Source organism: Leopardus geoffroyi, chromosome C3 (genome assembly GCF_018350155.1).
Source record: "Leopardus geoffroyi isolate Oge1 chromosome C3, O.geoffroyi_Oge1_pat1.0, whole genome shotgun sequence".
Classification (NCBI taxonomy): Eukaryota; Metazoa; Chordata; class Mammalia; order Carnivora; family Felidae; genus Leopardus; species Leopardus geoffroyi.
Window position 1 is genome coordinate 12694786 of NC_059338.1, and position 22070 is coordinate 12716855.

The 22070-nt window shown below is 42.1% G+C and overlaps 1 long non-coding RNA gene across 1 annotated transcript in view; it reads left to right on the plus strand.

The window, feature by feature from the left end:
- Positions 1-22070, plus strand: part of LOC123586499 — a 53500-nt gene that overhangs the window by 29573 nt on the left and 1857 nt on the right. The window contains exons 2-3 of the long non-coding RNA XR_006706836.1: positions 8682-8746; positions 9220-9371. This is a non-coding gene — a long non-coding RNA (uncharacterized LOC123586499). The remainder of the gene's footprint in view (positions 1-8681; positions 8747-9219; positions 9372-22070) is intronic.

Below are 22070 nucleotides of genomic sequence, written 5' to 3' on the forward strand. Positions count from 1 at the left end.
CTGTATTTGATCTTGCGACCTGAAGTCAGCGGCTAATTAGACCGTGTATTTATCTTTCTCTTCTTCTAAGTGCCTATTAACACTCAAATGCCCCCACACAAAAAGCCTATACAAACAACTTCTACCTAGGCTCCTGTACCTTCTGGTGCTTTTCCAGACCTCCCTCACACAATTTTCTTAATTATATCTTCCACCGTCCCCAGCTGTACCACTGGAGCAGCTGCCTGCTAATCCTAAATAAATATTTCCTGTTCTCCTTAGAAACAATTAAACGTAGCCTTTGCCAAACCTTTGGCATCGAAGGATCACACTGCTGGTGGTGCAACAGTTGCTCTTTGTCCCTGTGAATTGAGCAGAGACTGATTCTGGACCATTCTTACTGAAGTCCTTTGTCTCGAAACGGAGTAGCGTCAGCTGATATGTCTATAACCTCTCAGTTACGCATGGTGAAGTTGGTGCTCTTAGAAAATCACTCCAGGGAGCATTCTGCCCTCCAGGCACCAGAAACAGGTGGGATATGTGCCGACAGATGTGTGTCCGCTTTGGGGTGAGGGGTGCTGACCGACTCGGCCAGCTTCCGGAGGGCTGGAGCTGATGAGGCCTATGCCAAGTCTTCTTCCAGCCTCTGCCTTTCCAGTGGGTCCTGAGGGCCCGAGGTGCTGCTTTTCAAACTTGCCTTCTCCCGGGTGTCACCTGGAGGGTCTTAAGCATGTGCCTGAACTTATCCCAAGAGAGCGTGAAGGTGGCCCTGGGCATTAGGATGTTTGAAAGGTCTCCCTGGGCGATTCTTTTTTTTTTCTTTTCTTTTTTTTTTTTAATTTTTTTTTTTTCAACAAAAAAATGTTTTTTTGTCTGTTTTTTGGGACAGAGAGAGACAGAGCATGAACGGAGGAGGGGCAGAGAGAGAGGGAGACACAGAATCGGAAACAGGCTCCAGGCTCTGAGCCATCAGCCCAGAGCCTGACATGGGGCTCGAACTCACGAACCGTGCGATCGTGACCTGAGCTGAGGTCGGACGCTTAACCGACTGCGCCACCCAGGCGCCCCAACCCTGGGCGATTCTAACGGCAACAAAACGTGAGCTCCAATGGCTTGAATAAGCACCCCTCACATCCCTGCTGGCTCTTTGGGTGCCTGTTTTCCCTGCTGTGGCTCCCTTTGGTGGTCAGCACGACCAAGGCGGATGAGACTGGACTTTAGACCTTGATCGTAGGCCTGGCTCCGCTTCCAACTGCAGGACCAGCCCAGAGGAAGAGACGATGGAGATCGTATATTCTGCCCCTCTCCAAGCCTGGCCTCTACTTTTCTTTGGCTGGACCGCTCCAACACACATGAGTGCTTCCCGACAACTGACCTAAGAAGCGGGTTAATTCAAAGGGACTCCTAAAACAGCAGAGCAAGGAAACCTTTTCCCCGGTCCCCAAACACAGCTGCCACCGTTTAATCCTGGAGAAGTCATCAGGAGAGGGCGCTGTTTGGCCAGGCAGAGTCCTGTCACGTAACCCCCGCTGAGCCTTTTCACTCGAGTCCCTCAGCTCTTATGTGAGGACTTATCGTTGTACTTTGAAGTCAACTTTAAGAGGCATTTTTCTATTTCCCTTATTAGTATGGAGACACTCTATCCGGGGAGCAATGTAAATTTGGACCGTGTGCAAGCACTGAGACCCTAGTTTCAGGCAGCCCCAGAGAGTCTTTGTCCCAGCATATCCTACAGGCCAACAAGCAGCCACTGGAAAGCCCACTCCAAGAGAAAGAGACCAAATGGTGGCAGAGTGGCAATGCTCTCAAAGGCAGCCCATCCATCATTTCAACTTCGTTCCATTTACAATAAGCACATTCAATTCCTGCTATAATTAAGGAGCTGAAAAGCACATGGCGGGGCACACATATAGTCAGTGTGAGGCCTGGGTAAGATCTCTGTGTCCTTTCCAACAATGGCCACTTGAGTGTTTGGTTTTTCTGCCCTTCCTGTGTGGAGGACGGCAGCGGTTTTAGGAATCACAGGTGGTAACTGTTGACCCTAATAAGTCTCCATCCCTCGTGGAGTCTGTGCTGTCAGTCAGTCAACACCATGTATTGAACTCCCGCTCATTGTCGAGCTGCGGAAAGCTTCGAGTCAATAACGTGTGCATTGAGGTGCACGATGATTCCCGTGAGCCAGGCGGGGTGGGGGTGTGGGGGTGTAGGAGGTGACACCGTAGGCTTCACGCATTCACCGAATCAGCTAGCAGCCTTTGCGTCCCTGATAGGGCAAGTCACTGCTAGAGTTTGAAGGAGATGCGTAAGTGAACAAGATAGTCTTGAGCACCCACGCCAAAATGGGGGAACGGCGAGGTGAGTTAAATGGAGTGAAAACATAGCACTTAACCATGAATGTTCTGGGCACTTTACGTTCTTCAGTGCATTTAAATCTCACAGTAACCCTTTGAAGGACATGCTGCCCACGTACCCCCTTCTTCCCATTGAGTGGTTAAGGAGTTTGAGGCTGAGAGGTCTACCTGAGCTCACAGAGCTCAAAGTGGTGAAGTGGGTCTTACCCTCTCTTTTCTAATCTGGTGCTTCCTTAGGAGTGTCCCGAGAGAGGCAGAGAGAAAGGGAGCACATGAAGAGGAGGGAGACTCTGGAAGTCTGGAAGGCTTGGTTACAGACGAAGGAGTCCAAACTCTTAACTCTCATTAATTGTTGATTAGCCGTGGGTTAGGTAACCTTAGAAATGCCCAGCGCAAAGCAAGAAGGGTCTTGCAAAGGAGAGCAGAAAAGAACGAAGCCAGAAGGTGAGAGAAAGGAAAAGGAGAAATTGGAGCCATGGCAAGTGGAAAACTGGCTAGTGCTAACTGCCATGTGTGTGCTTAGCTGCTCTCCCATCTGAAGTCACTGAGCACTCCCGAGTGGATTTTCCCCTCACCCACTAAGACCTGCCCTTAATCTTTAGATTAGTTTAGCAAACACTCTAATGATAAGGCTGATGATGAAACCTCTTTCCTGAGTACCCTGGAAGAGCTTGGGGGAATGTTTGGGATGCTTGCTCCCTCTCAGATCTCTGAAGGCACAACCTAGGAATTCCCCAGCCAGGGGGCTCCCCACCCTGCCTTGGGGAACTCACAGGAATATCCCAAGGCAAAGAAGCACCTGGGGTTTCTCAAGGAACTTTCCATTACTGCCACGTTGGAAAATGTAGGCCTCCTTCTTGGTTGTGTTCTTTGGTTTGACTTGGAGTCATAATGTGTTTTCACGTTTATTTAAAAACGAAAATGTATTTTTTCATTTATTTTGAATGGCAGTTTCTCGTTATCATTAGCCAAGAAGATTGAAATCTTTCGGCGCTCCCTTCATTTTTCTTAGAGCGCAACCAAAGCCTTCACGATGATCCACGTGCTCTGCACAATCTGTACCTCCTTGCCATCTTTTTGCAGCACTAGACCCTTACCTTTCTTACCTCATCTTCTGCTTTTCTCTTTGCTCTCTCCGATCACCCCGTTGGCCTTATTTCTGTTCCATGCGTATGCCAGGTAGGCTCCTACCTCAGAGCCTTTGTGCAGGTGATTCCCTCTCCTGGAACGTTGCTACTTCAAATGTCCCTGTGGCTCCGCCATCGTTTCAGTTGTCTTACCTTCCTCAGGAGAGGCCTTCCCCGATCACTCTATTTAAAATTCAGCTTCCTTCCCTCTTATTCCTCTTCTAAGCTTTGGTTTTCTCGAGTAGTCATCACCTTCTAATAAATCTCTCTCTCTCTTTTTTTTTTACCTAAACTCCAATAAAATGTAAGTTTCAGGAGGGAAAACCACGGGTGTCTTAATCAGGACTGGGTGTTCTAATAGAGTTCCATGTGCATAGTGAATGTTCAATAAGCATTAAAAAAAAAAAATTCAGCTGACATTAAGAATAGAGACAAGCCACCCCAGCAACAATGATCACACCTAGCATCCAGAGCTTGGTTTCTAACATCATCCTCAAGTAAAAGGAACCAGGCTCTTTGAAGAAATGACTGATTCTAGGACTGGGTAGGAAATACACAAGATAAATCTGGACCATCTTGTAGTGCCAGAAAGTGAGGAAATGCAAAAATAAAACTAAAAATAAAATAAAAGCCCAAACTAACCCACCACACACAAAACAAAACAAAAAATCCTACATTAATGAGGGTATGTCCAGTTGGTAGAGCTCCCAGTGCCAAAGCTAGAACAATTTGAGCAACAAAATGGTGTAGCATTGAATTACAATGCAAAGGATAAAATAAATATCTGTGAGTCCAGGCTGAGATAAGTCATGATGACCTAAATAGATAGGAGAGAGGAGACAAATCTCCCTTGCAGAAAAATTTCATATAATTTATGTAGATATTTTGCCTTCAAGGAGGAAGGACATAACTCCTTGTCCCTCAAGTGTGGGCGACACATACTGATTTCCTTCCAAAGAATACAGTATGGAGAGAGAGGAAGAGAGAGAGAAAGAGAGAACCAGAGAGAGAAGTAACTTCGCAGTGGAAAAACCTGACAAACCCCACCTCACTCAGCTTGCTGTTCAAGGTCAACGTCAACAGTGATAAATCATGGTGATAGTGTGTGTCCTTTAATGATATGATGAAAATGGCACTTTTACCTTTCTAGTCTTCCTACCCAAAACCCAGAAGCCCAGTTTAATTGTGAGAAAAAACATCAGTCAAGTCTCCATTGAGGGACATCCTATGAAATACTCAACCAGTACTCTTCGAAACTGTCAAGGTCACCAAAAATAAGAACAGTCAGAGAAACTGTCACAGCCAAGAGGAGCCTAGGAGACATGACAACTAAAAGTAATGTGATGTCCTGGATTGGATCCTGGAACATAAAAAGACTTAGGAAAAAACTGAGGAAATGTAAATAAACCGTGGACTTTTTGTTGGTTAATAATTCTGTATCAGTATTGGTTCAGTAATTACAACAAATGTAATAGACTCTTGTAAGAGATTTCTAATAAGGGGTATGGGTGTGGGGTATATGGAAACTCTGTAATATATTTGCAATTTTTCTGTAAATCTAAAACTGTTACAAAATAAAGTCAAAAAAAGGAGAAAAAAAAAATTCCACAGAGCCAACTCCAAATTAGTTAGGAAGCCAGAAAACCATTATTGTATCTTGAATATGTCAGCTCTAGTTGGAAACGTGCCAGCTCTCTGAGAATGATTATACTGAGAGCTCTATTAATCTCCTGATACTGGCAATAACCAAACTCCTTTTAAATTTAGAAATGAAGTAAATGGTCATTTTTCTTCCCACCACTTTTTCCTTTGCCGTTCCTTTGCTCTTTACAGCCTTGAGGTAATCTTTAAAAGCACACTTATTTTCCAAAGAATGCAATAATTAATAATTCTGCATCTTATTTCTTAAACTTGCTGTCAGTTACTTTCTTTCAATATCTTTTACTTGGTCAACAATTTATTCTAAAATTGTTTGGTGGTGGTTGTTTTTGTCTCTTGGACGTAAAATTGGAGACTCATTTAGTCTTCTGGAAGGGCAGGTGGCCTCTAACATGACCCATAATCTATACCTATATGTGTTTTTAAACTAACGTGTTTGAAGTAAATTGTCCATAATCTCTCTCTAGGTGAAATTTGTTCTTTTGGAGAATAGTAATAAAATGACATGGTAATTCATATTTTTACTACAGTGCACATTTTCATCTGGAAGAAAATTCACCGATTGAAAAAATAGAATTGACTAAAAATTAATAGTTAGTTTGTTATGTTTTAGATGCTGAACAAAGTCCTATCCAAAAAAGTCTTTGGCTTTGCTTCCTCAGCATGTGGCTGTGACTCAGTGATTCTCCTTTGATCTCCTACCCTTAATACTTTGTTTCTCTGGGAAAAGAAAAAAAAGAGTGTTAACAATATTGGCTTCAGTCAGTTGGGTTGAGTCTCTTTTTAACCATCTATTTTAAGTTCACCTGAGAATGGCAACCTTGGGTTTGCTTGGCTTTTCCAGGATGTATAAACAATGTAAAATAAAAATACCAGAATCCAAATGCAAAATCCAGCTTCAACCCCACCCCTGTGCTGTTCTTGAACTGTGTAACCATGGTCAGGGGATTTAACTGCTCCAAACCTTGGTTTCTCAACTTGCAAAATGGTGACTGAACTGTCTTTCCTGCCCACTTTCCTTCCATGTTTCTTTGGGAGAAACAAGAGAAAAGATACAAAACGTTAATGTAAATCACAAAGCACAAAATAAAGGTGAATGATCATAATTAGAAATATTTTCTGGGGTGCCTGGGTGGCTCAATCAGTTAAGCGTCCGACCTAGGCTCAAGGTATGATCTCACGGTTCGTGGGTGCGAGCCCCACGTCCGGCTCTGTGCTGACAGCTCGGAGCCTGGAGCCTGCTTTGGATTCTGGGTCTCCCTCTCTCTCTGTCCCTCCCCTGCAAGCTCCCTGCGTTTGTCTCTCTCTCTCAAAAATAAGTAAACATCAAAAAATTTTTAAAGAAATATTTTCAGTAATCAACATGTTATTTTTTTCTTACAGTTTTTTTTCAAATAACTTTTGGAGAATTCTTAGAATCATTTTTAACTGGTTTAAAGTGCTTGTATCTGCTGTGCCCGGGCCTTTATCTCAGCTTTCTGATGTCTGACCGTGCTTGTCCCTGCCTGTACTTCCTAATACTTCGAGATCTTCTTTTCCCTAAAATGTTCCTGCCCATCAATTCTTTCCATTCTGTGGACACACCAAGAAAATTTCTTTCTGGGTTCAGATGTTGATTTCACCTTTCTGAGCTTCAGCTTCCTCACCCATCGAATGGGAATAATAATAATAATAATGCTTATGGTATTGGGCTGTTTGGGGGATTAATGAGATGATGTGTTTGAGGTGACAGTATCCTAGGACACTTAATAGATACTCGGCAAATATTTGCGGGATAAATGAATGGATTTCCTTCCACGAATTTCCAGGTGCGTCGTGTCCACTGGGTTGCTTATTTCCCTAGTTCTGATTATGAGCCCAGTTCTTCATGCCCTCCGAGGGGCCGTGGCCTGAGCCCAGAACTGTGTGGTGAACAAGGCCATTTTGATGATCCTGAGAATATGAAATTTATCATGTAGATCTACTCTTGGTCGAGTCTGGTCCTTTTTCTTGTCAGGCTTGAACTGGCCTGCTCAGAAAGAGCATATTGTAAAAACTTACTGGGACTGAAGTAAGGGAGCTGTCCATTTATCCTTCTTCCCTGGCTGTGTCACCAGGTATACAACCCATGTCACAGAGCAGGCAGTGGGTACCCGAGTCTGCCAGGCTCTGCCTGCCTCTGTGGTTACGATGTGACTTCTCCAAGTGTTTCAGCATCTTTAGAAGACCTGACCTCTGGGAACTTCGCTGCTGAAAGTCCTATCAGTCCTCCCTGGCGATAAGTGACTGTCCAAGTAAGACCTGTGTGTGGCAGCCAAACCCCAGAGATAGAGGTGTGTCTGGCCATCACTGTGACGAGAAGGGAGGAGAGGAGCGTGGATGGAAGGAGGAGAGAAAGAACCAAGTGAACCAGTATGTTCTGAGTGTGTGATGTGAGCCAAACACTGGCCCAGGTTCCCCCAGCCTGTTAGTCTTTGGTCTCTCCTGAGCATCTCAGCACTCAAGACCATCTTGTCTGGATTGGTTCTTTGGTGTTCATGCACAGCTTCTGACTGCCTGGCTACAGGAACACAGGGACAGGTCTTTAGTCTGTTGAGGCTTGTTTTTCCTGCAGTGCTCGATCAGGACAAAGCACAAAGGACCTCCAGTAGGGACTTGGTCAACCCTTGAGGACAAGGCGGAGGATACACAGCTGTTGCTGAGATGGAGCCCTGGCTTTGACCATATGGAGCCCACCTGTGCTCTCTCTCCCGGGCAGGCAGTGGGGCCTCAAAGAGCTGTTGTTTCCTTTGTAAAAAAATCTGTTGATGGTGGTGGAAATCTCTGGAGCTTCCAGGAAACACTTTTGGAGGGAAGACTTTTTCAACATTGTCGCTTTTCATTATCTCTGCCCTGTTCGGGTGGGAGTAAGAACTCTTGTTCCCTGTGATCGCTGAAGTTCCCATTCTCTCCAGGGAACGTGAAGCCAGCGGCTTTGTTTCCCTTCCCATCATGGCGTGCTGAGCCATGTCCTTGGTCAGTTCTTAGTCTCCAACATCTTTTCAGTTTGCCACAATTAATGGGCACCCGTGTGGCTATTTGAAGATTTTTCTTGAGGTGGGGAGCCTCCGTGACAGGCATCAATACCTGCATGTTATTTGTGTTACGTGTATGTTTAACTTCTTTCTCTGGAGAACTGCATGCTTATCCAACCAGGTACCATAAATCTCTTCCAAAATGTCATAGCTTGGGTTAAGTTCAGGGCTATTAGACTTTAAGGACTGTGTTAGATCAATCAAACTCTGTATTTGTTTCTCATGTGCCATTCCAGCCAGGAGTGCATTGCGATTTTAAAATGTCCCCCGATTTTCAATATTCTCCTGGCTTTCTGGCTACATCCATGATACTTTGGGAAGTAATAGGGGAGCAGTGATAGCTAACATCAAGCTTTTGGCCAGTAACTAAGTGGGCAGAACATGAGGAAGTCTGAGAAGGCTCATTCCAAGCAGGATGAGACCCAGAGATACCTGGAAAAGAACTTTTAGAAATATTTCTGAATTGAATTGCAGAGTCCAATGTTTGCTAAGCCAAAATGCTTTTTACCTAGAGAATGTCAAAGCATCCGACAGCCAAAAGGTGGCGCTCCTCACCCACCATTCATTTCCTTCCAAGGTAAGGCCATCTTTCGTTTTCTTCTGTTCCTTCTATTAGTTCTTTCATAATAAAATATTATACCCTCATCCTCTCCTGGTAAAACACAGCAATAAAACGGACCTTATTCTTTGGGTTGATCTGTGTTTTGATATATGCCAGTCCTTATCCCTCTGGGTGGACGATGCATAAGGTAAACTGTTTGCATTTTCAGTCGAGCTTGGCTTTATAGCTCTGTGTGTATCTAAGTCTATGCTGTATTACTGAGCACCTTTACTATAAAATCATCTCTGACCAGATCCAAGATTTTAATTTGTCTCTAGAGCTTGCCTCTCTCAATTTCATAAACCGTGCAAACACAGCTGGAGCAATTTACAGGCTGTGGAAAAAGTCTTGAGTATTTTTGCTGAAGTACTAATTCAGGGATCATGCTTTGTTATTTCCTGTTTCATTGTTGTTTGTGAAACTAGTGAATGGCCAATGGACTGTTTCAGCTTTGCCTGGCCCCTCAACACTATTGCGGGCACCTCCTGTCGGGGCATGGCATGAATCGGGTGCAGCATGACGGCAAAATGGCATTGGATTCGAGAAGGAATTCAAGGACACGTCGCTGAGAACGAAATCAGAGCAGCACTTTGGAAAGAAGGTAGGCTTATAATCTCTGGGTTATATGACTGTGGGGCCTGAGGCTTTCAAGAAAGCAAGTCCCGCTCTGTTAGAGCTTTCCACCAACCCTAAATACTTTTGAGATCTACTTCCAGAATGCGCACCACAGAGTAAGGGAGACTTTTGTAGTCTTCTGCCTTATGAATCATTAGAAGCATAGACATGAAACGTGATGGAGAGCAACACGCTAGCACTGAGTCAAGGGGCTGAGAAAGCAAGAAGATGACCCCACTAATGCACCACGAACCTAGAATTTGGAAACCTAGAGACCTGTGTTTAGAACACAGGCACAAAGTCAGACAGAAGTTAAAAGAGTTTCTGAGCGGCATAAAGAAATCGTTATCATCGGGGCGCTTGGGTGGCTCAGTCAGTTAAGCGTCTGCCTCTTGATTTCAGCACAGGTCGTGATTTCACGGTTCATGGGATCAAGCCCCAAATGCAGGGTCTGCTTGGGATTCTCTCTTCCCCCCATCTTTCTCTGCCCCTCCCCCACTCATGCTTTTAAAAAAAATAAATAAAAACTTAAAAAAAAAAAAACAAAAAACCCAAACCTCGAGAAAGTCATCATAAGGTATAAGCACCTTGTTTTGTATGAATGAAACCTAGAGAAGTTTTAGGACTTTGATGCCTGGTATATTACAAGGTAGGTGCTCAATAAGCATTTATGAGATGGATGGATGAGGAATGGCCAGAAGGAGAACTTCAAGGGAGGCATGCTTGCTGAGCTCCATGTTATGAAAAGACGTGAGGGAGGAACAGTGCCTTGCAGTCCTCAGCTCTCTCTGAAGGCACCACCACTACGGCACAATTAAATGATTGAAGCTCTCTTTGTAAACCGCATTTGTTGACAAAACATGGAATTACGTTTAGAATGCCCTGTTCATTAAGATCAAAATGGAGGTGATAAAAATGGTGAGACTTAAAAGCCACTCATATTAAAAGCAACTCATCCCGTTAAAGGGACACGCTTACGTTATTTATTTTGAACATTTACCACCAGCTAAGCATTGAACTCGATTCTAGAATATAGTGGTAAACAAATTATCCAAGGTGTTCACTGAGATTGCCTATTTCGTACCTTTATGGTGTAACAATAATGAGACATTGGTACTTTTTTTTTTTTGAAATATACAAAGAACAAGTGCATTTGTGCGGAACTGATCCAAAATACTTCTAATTCTGGTTCAAGTCCTCCATAAAGCAGTCATCTGAGGAAAATATTCAGTGCTGCATCAAGCTTGATTTATCGTATGGATTTGTCTATGTTGACAAACTAGGAGGACTTTCCTACTGCATATGTTACCCATTAAGGCAAGACAATGAAATCAGGCAAAATGCTGAGAGGTCATGTCCTTCATCACTCTTACCAGCATAAAGAAACAGCATTATGAAAATTACCTTGTTTTTCAGTTTGTTCATGGGCCCAACAAATGTTGTGGCTTCTAGTACTCTCTGGGTTGGGGCGGAAAGTCTCATGCAACTTGGTATGTAGAGGATGAAGTGACATTGTCGGAAGTAAAAAAGCAAGATGACTTTAGTTGCCCTTACCCAAAATGTTTTCTCACCAAGCTCTAGGAGACATTTCTGAGAGGGTTCCTCTGGTGTAGGTTTGAACTGAGGTTTGATTGTTTTACCTTTTTAAATGTGTAGGAATAGTGCCTGCCTTTTATTCTTCAATGCATTCAACCATTGATTTCCCCAGTAATCTTAGCAATACTCTTACCACATCGGTAGTGTTCCTTATTACTTCTATTGAATTTTAGAGGTCAAGTCAGACCGTGGCTGCAAGAGTTTGCATGTTCAGCTTCAGGCCACAGAGTCATAGGGCATGGGATGGTGTGTATCTTTAGATCTTTCACTGCTAGTGCTCAACTCTTCCGAGATTCTGCTGTTTATACATTTGCTAGCTCTAATTCCACATTTTTGGAAACTAAAAGATGCTCTTTAATGTACTGGATTGGTTTTTTAAGTTCAGATTTTTTTTTTTTTTCATCTGTATAGGCTGATGTTGAGTTTCCAGAATGTTCTTTAAGTGGAAAAGTCTGGGTCTTTCCAACATCAACTTATTCTAATATTACAGAAACCCAAGAACCAGTTGCTTATCTAAAATTTTCACTTTCCAATCAGTTTTTATAGTGATTTTAAGATCTAGCCTAATCTCAGGACAAGTCTGATAGATAAGGGATTAGTGTTGTTTCTGCATTGCAGTTCTAGGTCATGCCTCATTTCCAGCGGTTCCAACTCAGTGAGATTCAAGAATGAAATGCCCCTATTCATGCCACCAACTAAATTCATGAGTATGACCCATTTCTCTCTTCAAAGTTGTGTGTATGTATGTGAGTATATGTGTGTGTGTGTTCCATTGACAATGCTAGGTTCAGACACACACAAAGGTCACTCTGACTTCTCTTTTAAACTTACATACTGCCCCAAAAGATTGATGAAGTGCCAAAGCCAAGAGAGTAATAAGCCAAACATAGTTAAACAAAATACGTCTACCTCTAAAAAACTCACATATTGATTTGAAAACCTAAAGAGAAAATTATTTCTGGGTTACTGATTCTATTGGTTGGATTTTATCGGTGGGCATGATTAAGAGTCAACTATATGTATTTTTTCTGAACCACTAGTCCGCCCACACTGTCCAGATTGTTTTTATAACTATGGAATTTTCCACTCAGGTTGCATTTTCCTTGTTTGCTTCCATCGACATTTCTGTGCCCAAATAGTTTCTTTTGTGGCTCATTTTTTCCATCTTTTTAATATAGAGGGTTGATCCCAGCTGTAATTGTGCCTGGTTATATACTGACAACCCACAGAAACAAACATCAACAAACACAGTCCTTTGATAGGATGATGTCATCACAATTTGAGTTTCAAAAGCAAATACAAGTGGGCAACTTGGACACCTGTGCCAGCTCTTCTTGGTTCTCCCTCCCCTCCCCTTGATGATGAAAGAATTATCTTTGCTGAAGGTGGAATGCTCTGCTGACACCAGCTCACCTAGTTTCAACTCGGGAAGATCGATTTCACATCAACTTGTTTAGATTGACACCGAGGCCACCTGGGCCTCCACTGTAAGGAAACCCAGTGCTTTGCTTAAACAGTAGACAGCTATCAAAATAGGGGCAAGGTGGGAGGGGGCGGGGGAGGAGAGAGAGAGAGAAAGAGAGAGAGATTATCAGACTTAATACTGGCTCGCATTAGAGAGCTAGAGAACTCTCTCAGGTCTGCTAATGTTGCCATTACCATTTGTCAGGTGTATAATCAACCAGGAGAATAGGGAAAATGGGGCCTTTGTAGGATCCTGAATCAACATTCCAAACAATTCAAGCACTGTTCGCAGGTTAGAGCCGTACCTTCCTGACCCTTCTCTTCTCAAAGAAACCACCTCCCAGGAGCATTACATCGATCGTACATTCACTTTTCCTCAATATGACAGCTGGTTACGTGACACCATGAGATTCCATTCTTAATAGCTATTGTAAAGAAACAGCTGTTGGAACGGTTTTTCATGTGGTTCAACCTTGTTTCCAGCATCAGAGGATTTAGAATTTGTGCATTTTTGGAAAGACTTTTATCTTTTGTTTTACGTTGATTTCATAGAAAAAGTAAAGGCCATTTATGGTACAAAACAACAACAACAACAACTACAACATCAGGGTCAGGGAGGATAATTTGTTTTTTGAGGTTTATAAAATAATGTTTCTAATCACTTTCATTTCCGCCTTAAAAATGGCGTCTGTCACATGACCTCCTTGACACAATGCACAGAGGACAACGGAAGCTCAGCTGTCATGGCATCTCGTTGGCTGCACCTGTACACTCTCCCTCCGTATACTCAGTTTTGCACTGGCTCTTGCTTTCATCCCATCTCCCCTTTGCTTTTGCTTTTCACATCCCTTACCTCCTTTTTAAACCCTCACGCCAGATCAAGAACTCTCCGGAAGGGATTTGTCTTCTCCGTTCACACTAGGAAGAAAATGGAAGTAACTAAGACAGCAGCATCAAATAAAGGAGTAAAAATCTACCTCTTGAGAGCCCATGGTAGTCAAAAGATTCTCATACTGGGAAGTCCAGGCATGTGATTTCAGCTTTCCAAAGGTAAAAAAACAGAACTAACATTGGACTCGCAAATGAACGAGACATCGCACTCATGTCCTTCCATTGTTTTGAATGTAGCTCAGGAAGAATTTTCCAGAGCCCTCGAACCTTTGATTGGAAAATACATTTAACATGTTTGAGGTTTTTCCAACACCAAGGAGAACAGATGACTTCTTGGCCGGGCTGCATTTCCAGAACACAGTTACCTTTGCCTCCTTTTGGGCTGACGCTTCTGTCTTTTTTGCAAAGGGGACTAGTTCGCTCACTCAAGAGAAGAAAACTTGGTGCCGGTTCCGAAAAGTATTACTTCCACAAGCCTTTCCTCGGTGCTTGGAACGTTGATAAAGATGTTCCTTGCATATTGAGAGATCATTTGCCAACAAATATTCTCTTGAGAAGGTACCTTCTTGACTTAAACTCACATCATGGCACAAATTATATATGTCCAGGAGAAGATAGAAAACTTGAAGGTGCTGGATCCTATATAGGGTGTGTTGTGTATATGTGTGGCTTTTGCCTAAGCCCAGCACTGTTTTGGTTCAGGGGCAAATACTCATAATGAAATAGTGTTTTTGTGGTGCTAATTATTGCATTATGAAAAGATACTTTGGGCTCAGATCTTAGAGGCTCAAAGCCACCAATCTCCCCTGGAGAACACTACAGAGCACCCATTGACTGGAGCACTTAGCAACAAATTTAAATTTATTCACAGAATTTGGTAAATATAGCCAACTATGTCCCTCTAATGCAGCCACGTTGTTAACTGCGTAAATTAGCAACCTGATGACGAACCTAGAAATAATATAGGTAAGGAAATCCAATCTGCAATATAGCCATATATTCACTTCATGAACAGAGTTTTTGAGGGCTCATCATATTTATTTGACAGTGGCAAAAATGGGGGATCCTGGGTGGCTCAGTCAGTTGAGTGTCCTACTTGGGCTCAGGTTGTGATGTCACGGTTTGTGAGTTTGAGCCCCGCGGCAGGCTCTGCGCTGACAGCTTGGAGCCTGGAACCTGCTTCGGATTCTGTGTCTCCCTCTCTCTCTCTCTCTCTCTCTCTGCCTCTCCCCTGCTTGCACTCTGTCTTTCTCTCTCTCAAAAGTAAATAAACATTAAAAAAAATCAACAATGGGAAAAATGACTCATACACTAGAAATCTAATTTTTATTTTGTCTCCTAGGAAGCCCCCGGTTGTTTGATGCAGGATGCATGGAATTCATTTTCTCTTTCAAGTGTTAGTTGCCTCAAGAGAAAAAGGACCGAAAATATGGCATCTCCTTGGGTACTTGATCACCATGCACATGTGACGAGACAGAGAAAGAGCCGGAGAGGCAGAGCACAAGGGGGGAGAGGGAGGGGAACATTGATTCATTATTCAGGTCCTTGGGAGTCTCTTGGTGGTTTATTTATTGTGAGGAGCCAGAAAACAAATCCATTCTAAACTTTCTCCTTCCTGGCAGATTTTTCAAAGCTGAGGTTTCTCTGCTGACTGTGCATGTCCTTTTATCATGTGTTTGGTTTTTCAATATCAAGCCATTTCACAAAGAAGAGAGAACATTTACTTTCAATTAATAAGCCACCCGGCAATTACCCTTTGCTCATAAGCATGTGAATGCTTCTGTGTGCGCAGATGATAGCTTCCACATTAAACAGCTGTCCCCAGTAGCTTCAAAAGGCTGGCCCCCCTCCTCACGGTGTTTTCCAATTCGCCTTCTTCCGGGGCACCAAGGTTATGCCTGCTCACTGGCAGGTCTGCAGATGGACACCCACAGGGCTATGAATACACATTTCATATTCACTTACAAACCAAGAATACATATTTTGTTTTCAATGCCTTGTGAAGATTTTTGTCTTTGACATCTGTAAATTAGGCGACTTACTCTCACTGATCCTAATGGCTGTCTTCTTGTATAAAGTATAATTATGCTTTGAAAAGGAGCAGTCATTGGTTTTAATGAAATGAGTGGTTATTTTGAAGACAATTGGTCCTCTGGCTAATTCTCTTGGTTGTGTCTATGTTTGAAGCTTCAGGACTGTGTAGATACAGAACGACTTGTAAATTCCTTGAGCGCAGTTCTGACTTTTCTCATCTTTGCATTCGCGTAAGAAAACAGTCAGGAATGTAATAGGCCATGATATCCCTATCTAGATATAGGTATAAATAAAGAGGTAATATAGAGAACTATATTTAAGCTGGTCCACCGTCACCCGGAGAGAATGGGTATACTCTTTACAAGGTTTCTTTGGGCCTTTCCCAAACATTCTCAACCAACAGGCCTGGGCACACCTTTCTTTCCTTTCTATTATCCTGGGGAAAATGGTTGAAGAGCTAAACCAGAAGAAAACACATTTAAAAATCATTGTTGACACCTACTGAAAAGCAAGACTCAAACTCTACAAATCTCTGCCAATGTGAATACAGTGGATGCTACTTAAGTCAAATATTGAATATTCCTCCAGGTTGTTCAAAGAGGCTACCTCCAAAATACTTGTTTGTGGGTGATAGAAATTTTCTCAGCACCACCTTGCCAATGAAATTCCCAACCAAACAACTCATGACTACTAGAAATAAGGTTCAGCAACTACAGCAATGAATAAATATGAAAATGAAATCACCCATGTTCCAGCCATTCATGAATCGCCACTGCAACAGTGTGTTGTAAATCATTCTAGTTCATTCTACAGATACATTGAATGTCTATACATCCATCCTTTATCAGCATTGATCTCTACTTAGCCTGCTTTGAGCATGGATTTTGAACTTCATTTCCCCCCCAAACACTACATACATTCGGCTCATCATTTTAATAGCTTTCTAGTATTCTGGTGTATGAATATATTATAATAACCAATAACCTATTCATGGACATCTGGGTGGTTTCCAATACTAATACACGTTTAATACCTGTGTAAAACATTGGAAGTGACACTGGACAGCATAAACAGGAATACGGAAAGTTACTTTGGCTGAATCAGAGCCTTAAAATCTATTTACGATTTAGCATGGTGCTTACACATTAAAAAAAGTAAAATATTATAACTAAAAACTTATGAAGGTTTTCCTTAAAAGCTTGTAGATTAATTGTAGATAGATTCAAGATTATAGATTCGTTATTTTGTCCATCACTGGCTATTAAGTACTTTTATAAAAAATATAATTATAAAATTTATAAATGATGTAAGAAGGTAGCAAAGGTGTTAGTTGATGTACACATTTGGAAAATTGGGCTGGAAATCATAGTCTCTGAGCCCATGTCCATATTTATATTTAGACATTCAAAAATCTTGTGCTGAAAGGCTTAGGTTTATCATTGCCGTTAAAATTCATTTTAGGGTCTACTGATACATATTTTTTCATATATTGGTTTTCAAACGTAGTTCATAAACTTTGCAGCACATGTAAGGATACTAAATGAAGGTATAAAGGTAAAACTAGACATCTCAAGGCCACCATACACTGTTGGGAAGCTTTTACACTCACTGCACAAGAGCACCACAGCGAATGGGGTTCCAATGATATTGCAGCAGTGAGGATTTTTGTATTTATTACAATGATTTTCTAGCAGATGGCAGATTACGAGAGCATTCTGACAGAAATAACGTATCTTGAGTTCTCCAACTGACACTCTCTCTGATTTTCCCTCAAACTCACGCCCCCTGTGCCTTCTTACACTGCTCAATCAATAATGTCTTATGGAAACCCTCTCAGCTGACGTTGTTCTAGACCATTCTGTCCAATAGATGCGTCATATGTCTCATCCAACTTCTATGAAGAAGTTGAAAGGCATAAAGGGATATAATAGTTATTGATTATCAATATTTAGAACAACCACATATATGAAATCATGATTTTAATTTTTGCCATATAATTCCATTGGCTTTTCCATAATTGATGGCTGTATTCATGGCAGAGGGAGGCATTTCTGCTTCCTAAAATACTTCTTAAATTCTCAAAGATTAAATTACATTCACGATTGTCACAGTGTTGACTATTTTTTCATGTTCTTTGAAACTGACAAATCCAATGCTTATATATGTGATTCTTCTTTATTATAATAAATTAAATTACATCATCATACTGGGATCTACAGCTTTCAGAACATCTTCCCACCACCTTGGTATTTGATATTTGAAATTACAACATTGTGAGGCAGGGGGCGTCAATTTCCAAATTTTCCTGTTGAGTGGTGGCTTAGAGAGGGCAAGTGTCTTGTCCAAGGTCCTGTGGTCATAAAGTTATCGAATCGGGTTGGACACTCAGTTAGTGGTCTTTACATGACCCCAATGACCCCATACTGCTTTAGAGGGTGGGATTAATCAGTCCTCACTAGTTTCTGACCCTCCTACTTAACCGTGGTTTTGATTTCTTTTCTTTGTTAGAATGATCCTTTTGTTGTGCGCTCTCCTGAATACATTTTTAAATTTCCATCCTTTATGTTTCTCAGGTGCTATAGGGACATTTTGTTTTCACTTTCCATCCAGTGCACCCATCGCCTTCCTCATTACACACATGCACATTTGAAAGGCTAGTTGAGTCTACCTATGATTTTAGCGATCGCAATGCGATCTAGTAGAACAATCAACTATTAATTACCGTTAATGAATAATATACCTTGGTCCTTCACATCTTTTGTCATGCATCTCTGGTTCTAGCCTAGGCCAAGTTTATAGTTAAAGTGCTCTGCAGCTGTAAGCACGCTATAGTTTATAAAAAACATCTTTCTTCGTTAACATTTAAGAATAAGTTTGTATTGTTGGATTCAATGGACACAACTTAAAAAGCTACACGATTTCAGCTTTTCTGGGGTGGGGAAGGGGGAGTGTCATGTAGAGTCAAACCAGTTCTTTAAGATCCGATGAAATGAAATTGTTTCAGCTCACAGTGGTCTGCTAACATCTCAACGCCACCACTGCCACCGCCACCAAAAAGCAAAGGATTCTTCCTTTTAAGTTCAATAGTGAACAGCTGGATCTTTTTGTCAGGAGCTGGTAGGTTAGGTGACTGTCCTTATTCACATGTGAGCGTTACAGACTAAAGAATAATTTACTGGTCAGAGCATATGCGCTTGACTGTGGCAGTCTGTAAGGATTAACATATTAATTAGTTATTTCCATCCATTATGGTTTTATTCTTTTCCTTGGAATCCTGTGGACTATTTATTCCAACCTTCAAAAGTTGCAGAGCAGGGCTGTTCATTTAGCTTTCTGAATGGCTGAGTAGAACAATAAGATTGTGTAACACTGGGGCACGTAAGTGTCTTCGTCAGGGGATAATGTAGCTACAGAAAGCCCTTTTCATCCTTAGCGAGGGCCCATTATTCCTATGTATCTCTCCTTTATGCTTTGTGAAAAGGTTTGTACAGTAAATAATGACTGACTATGTACTAGTTCTTTCTTCTTTTGCCAAGCTCTTTTTAGCTTTGGCAGCAATTTTTTTTCCCCTGTCATCATCTAATGTCTATTTATTTTACATTGCTACAAAGCCAGTGAAATTCCCTTATAAATCCCAGGTCATGAAGATGAAGCGGCAACCCGATTCCTTTTATTAAATGTCTGCAGTGTCCTCTGCTTTTTCTAATTAGGTTCAAAGTGGTCAGTGGCTTGAAAGGCTCCGGGCAAGAATCAAATCTGTTTGAACAATGCATTCCTAAAGGCCACGCATATTAGATGTTTGGATTTAATTAGAAGACAGGTATCAAAAGTCAGATACTCTCTGGATGTATTGGGGTCCTCACCACAAGGTCCTCATTCCAAGGCAGGCAATTTGACCAAATGGATCCCCTCCCCCTGGCTCTCCCCACCCCACCACATACAACAGACATTAGGTATTCAGAGCCTGGGGCTATTACTCACCACTGGGTTTCCAGGACTGCAGTTTTCTGTGTTAGCGCTGCCACAGCATGAAGGTGAGAACAAGAAGCTCTGAAATTGAAGGGGAAAAGATAAAAGGAAAAGCGTGCAGAAGAAAAGAGAGGCCCTCTAACTGCTCTGTCAACCCACTTTTCTTCTCTTCGGCAACAGGCTTGTTCTGAAGATGGATGGTACCAGAGACCAGCTGTGATCTCCATCTGGGTACCATTTGGTAGCCGATCGATTTTTCAGGCCAAAGTCTCCTCCAATTGTTGTGGTTAGAGAGGGAAAGTGAGAGGTCCACTGTGTTTTCTTCCACTTCCAGACCACTGCCTCTCCCTACGTTGGCTTCTTATCAAAGGGAGGGGAATTATTTGATTGTGGGGTGAAGGGGGTGAGGGAGTTACCCGATGAGAGCTGGTGGAGCTCAGACACAAAGCATCTCATGGAACACATTAAATATTAAATCGACCCAACACATACTTCTCATATTGTCTCTCATTTCCCTCCTTCCAAACTTCGGGGCCATCGGTAAGGAAGGTGCTCTTCTGAGGAGTGAAGTCGATGTGTGTGTGCGCACAGCACCAAAGCAACTGGTTGAAATATGAAAAATTCAATACATCGACTACAGCTCTTTTTTGGTCGTGCTGAGAAACCAGTTTGAATCCTTTCTCTTTACGTCTACGACAGTTGGCCTGGGATGCCTGGACAACCACCTCAGCCAACGTTTTCCATTTTCCAGACAAAACATTTTGTAAAAATATTGTGAACCCGAAGAGGTTTTGTTAAGTACATTATTTGATAGAAACGCTTTAAAAATCCGATTTGCTAATATTTTAAAAATTGAATGTTGGCGCTTTTTTTTTTTCTTCCCAACTAGTTGTATCACTGTGGCATGGGCATTGATTGAATTATTGTTTTGGAGTGAATTTGCCCTCTACTTTGCTGTTCCTCAACTCTTCCATCCATCGTCAGGGGGATCTACAAAAGTTGGGCTAGAGGTTACTTGAATGCTCTTAGAAGACGCTTTTTTTGGGCTGACAGTTGGTGGTTTTTCTTGACGTGAAATTCTTCTTTTCTAAGAGGCAGTACCTATGGCATGCTCCTGGGCCCCAGCTCTTTATGTTATTTGGATTTGGGACCTGAGGTGTTTCACAAGCATTCACAAGAATTAGCCCATCTGATCCAGGGAGAGATTGCGATATCTTTTCTGGCAAACCAAGCTCCTTTTTTCTTGCCAACATGGACATTTTCCAGAGTTGGCACGGGCTCCTCAGCTTTCTTAATGTACTCAAGGTCAGTGTTCTTATCCCTAAGGAGAAGCCATAGCTGAGGGACATGATCAAAGTCGATTTTGTGTTGCCCCTTAGCTTATTACCCTTTTACCTTGAAAAACCCAGAATAATTTAAGAATATGCCGATAAATATGATGAAATTATACCTGATTCTCGCCTTGAGTTCTAGAAGGAAGAATTCAGAGGGTGAGGTGGGGTGGTGTTGATGGAATGAAGTGTGTGAGGGCGTAGCAGAGGTATAACTAGACCATCTGGATCAGTGCTGCTCAATAGAAATGCAATCTTTAAAATCGGGTGTATTTTGCACTCACAGTACATCTCAGCTTGAACCAGCCGCATTTCAAGTGCTCAACAGCCATGCAAGACTAACGACTAATGTACGGGACAATGCAGATCGGAAGTAAATAAAGAGGAAGAGAGTTTTAATTGAACACTTTCTATATGCAAGGCACTGTGGTAGCAGTGAATGTACACTATGGCTAGACTTCACAACCACCCTTTGAGGTGACTACGTTTTAAATTTTACAGAAGAGTGAGGTAGCTGTATAATTTATTGTCCAAACTGGAGCCCTTTTGGAGTAATAGGGCAGCTTTTATTAACTACCAAGGGCAATAGATACAATCTAGAACCATTCCAGGCAGACTGGCATGAATAGTTAACCTAGATGAGGAAACATCACAGAATAAGTTAACTAGTTTGCCCAACATCACAAAGCCAGTAAATGGAAGCATGATCTAAGGTTAAAGCCAGATCTGTTTGTCTCAAAAGCCCATGCTTGGCCTGTGCTTCCTTCTAAAAGGAAGGTATTCCTTCTAGAATCCTTCCTTGATAGTTTAGTTAACCATTCTAAGTTGAAAGCATTGGTTTCAAACTCTGTTGGCAGCATAGTTCTCTATCAGGCAAAAAAGATGCAGGCCTTCTCTGTTTTTAGAAAGGCCCTTCCAAGGAAGCGGAACATATACAGAGGCTGACTACATTCCCGCCATTTTTAACAGAGGTGAGAAGCCAGTTTAGCTATGCTTATTTGGTGGCAGGTTGGGGGTAGGGTGCAGGTCTCCAGCAATTTTCTCTGGAATGCTCTGGCATGCCAAGTCACTATCCCTGTTGGGAAAGCATTATCATTGGAATCTGTTCACAGACATGTAAGAGGGCCAGAAATGAAAACATCGTGTTCTGCTTTCTCTAGGGCTCTTCAGATTTCCAGCAAAATGGAACTTTCTCTTCAGTGTAAATGAGTGGGTTCTCTGATCCTCAGTGTTTCTCCATTTGCTTGTCTGTTCCCGAAATGACGTCTTTCTCAGAAATGTATACATTGCCCCCTTTAAGTGATAGCTAGAAGTAATGTTGGCTGCTGAAAATCAGAACACAGCAGGAGAGAGGACTGGGAATATTTCTAATAATGATGGCTAGCATTTATTGCGCGATT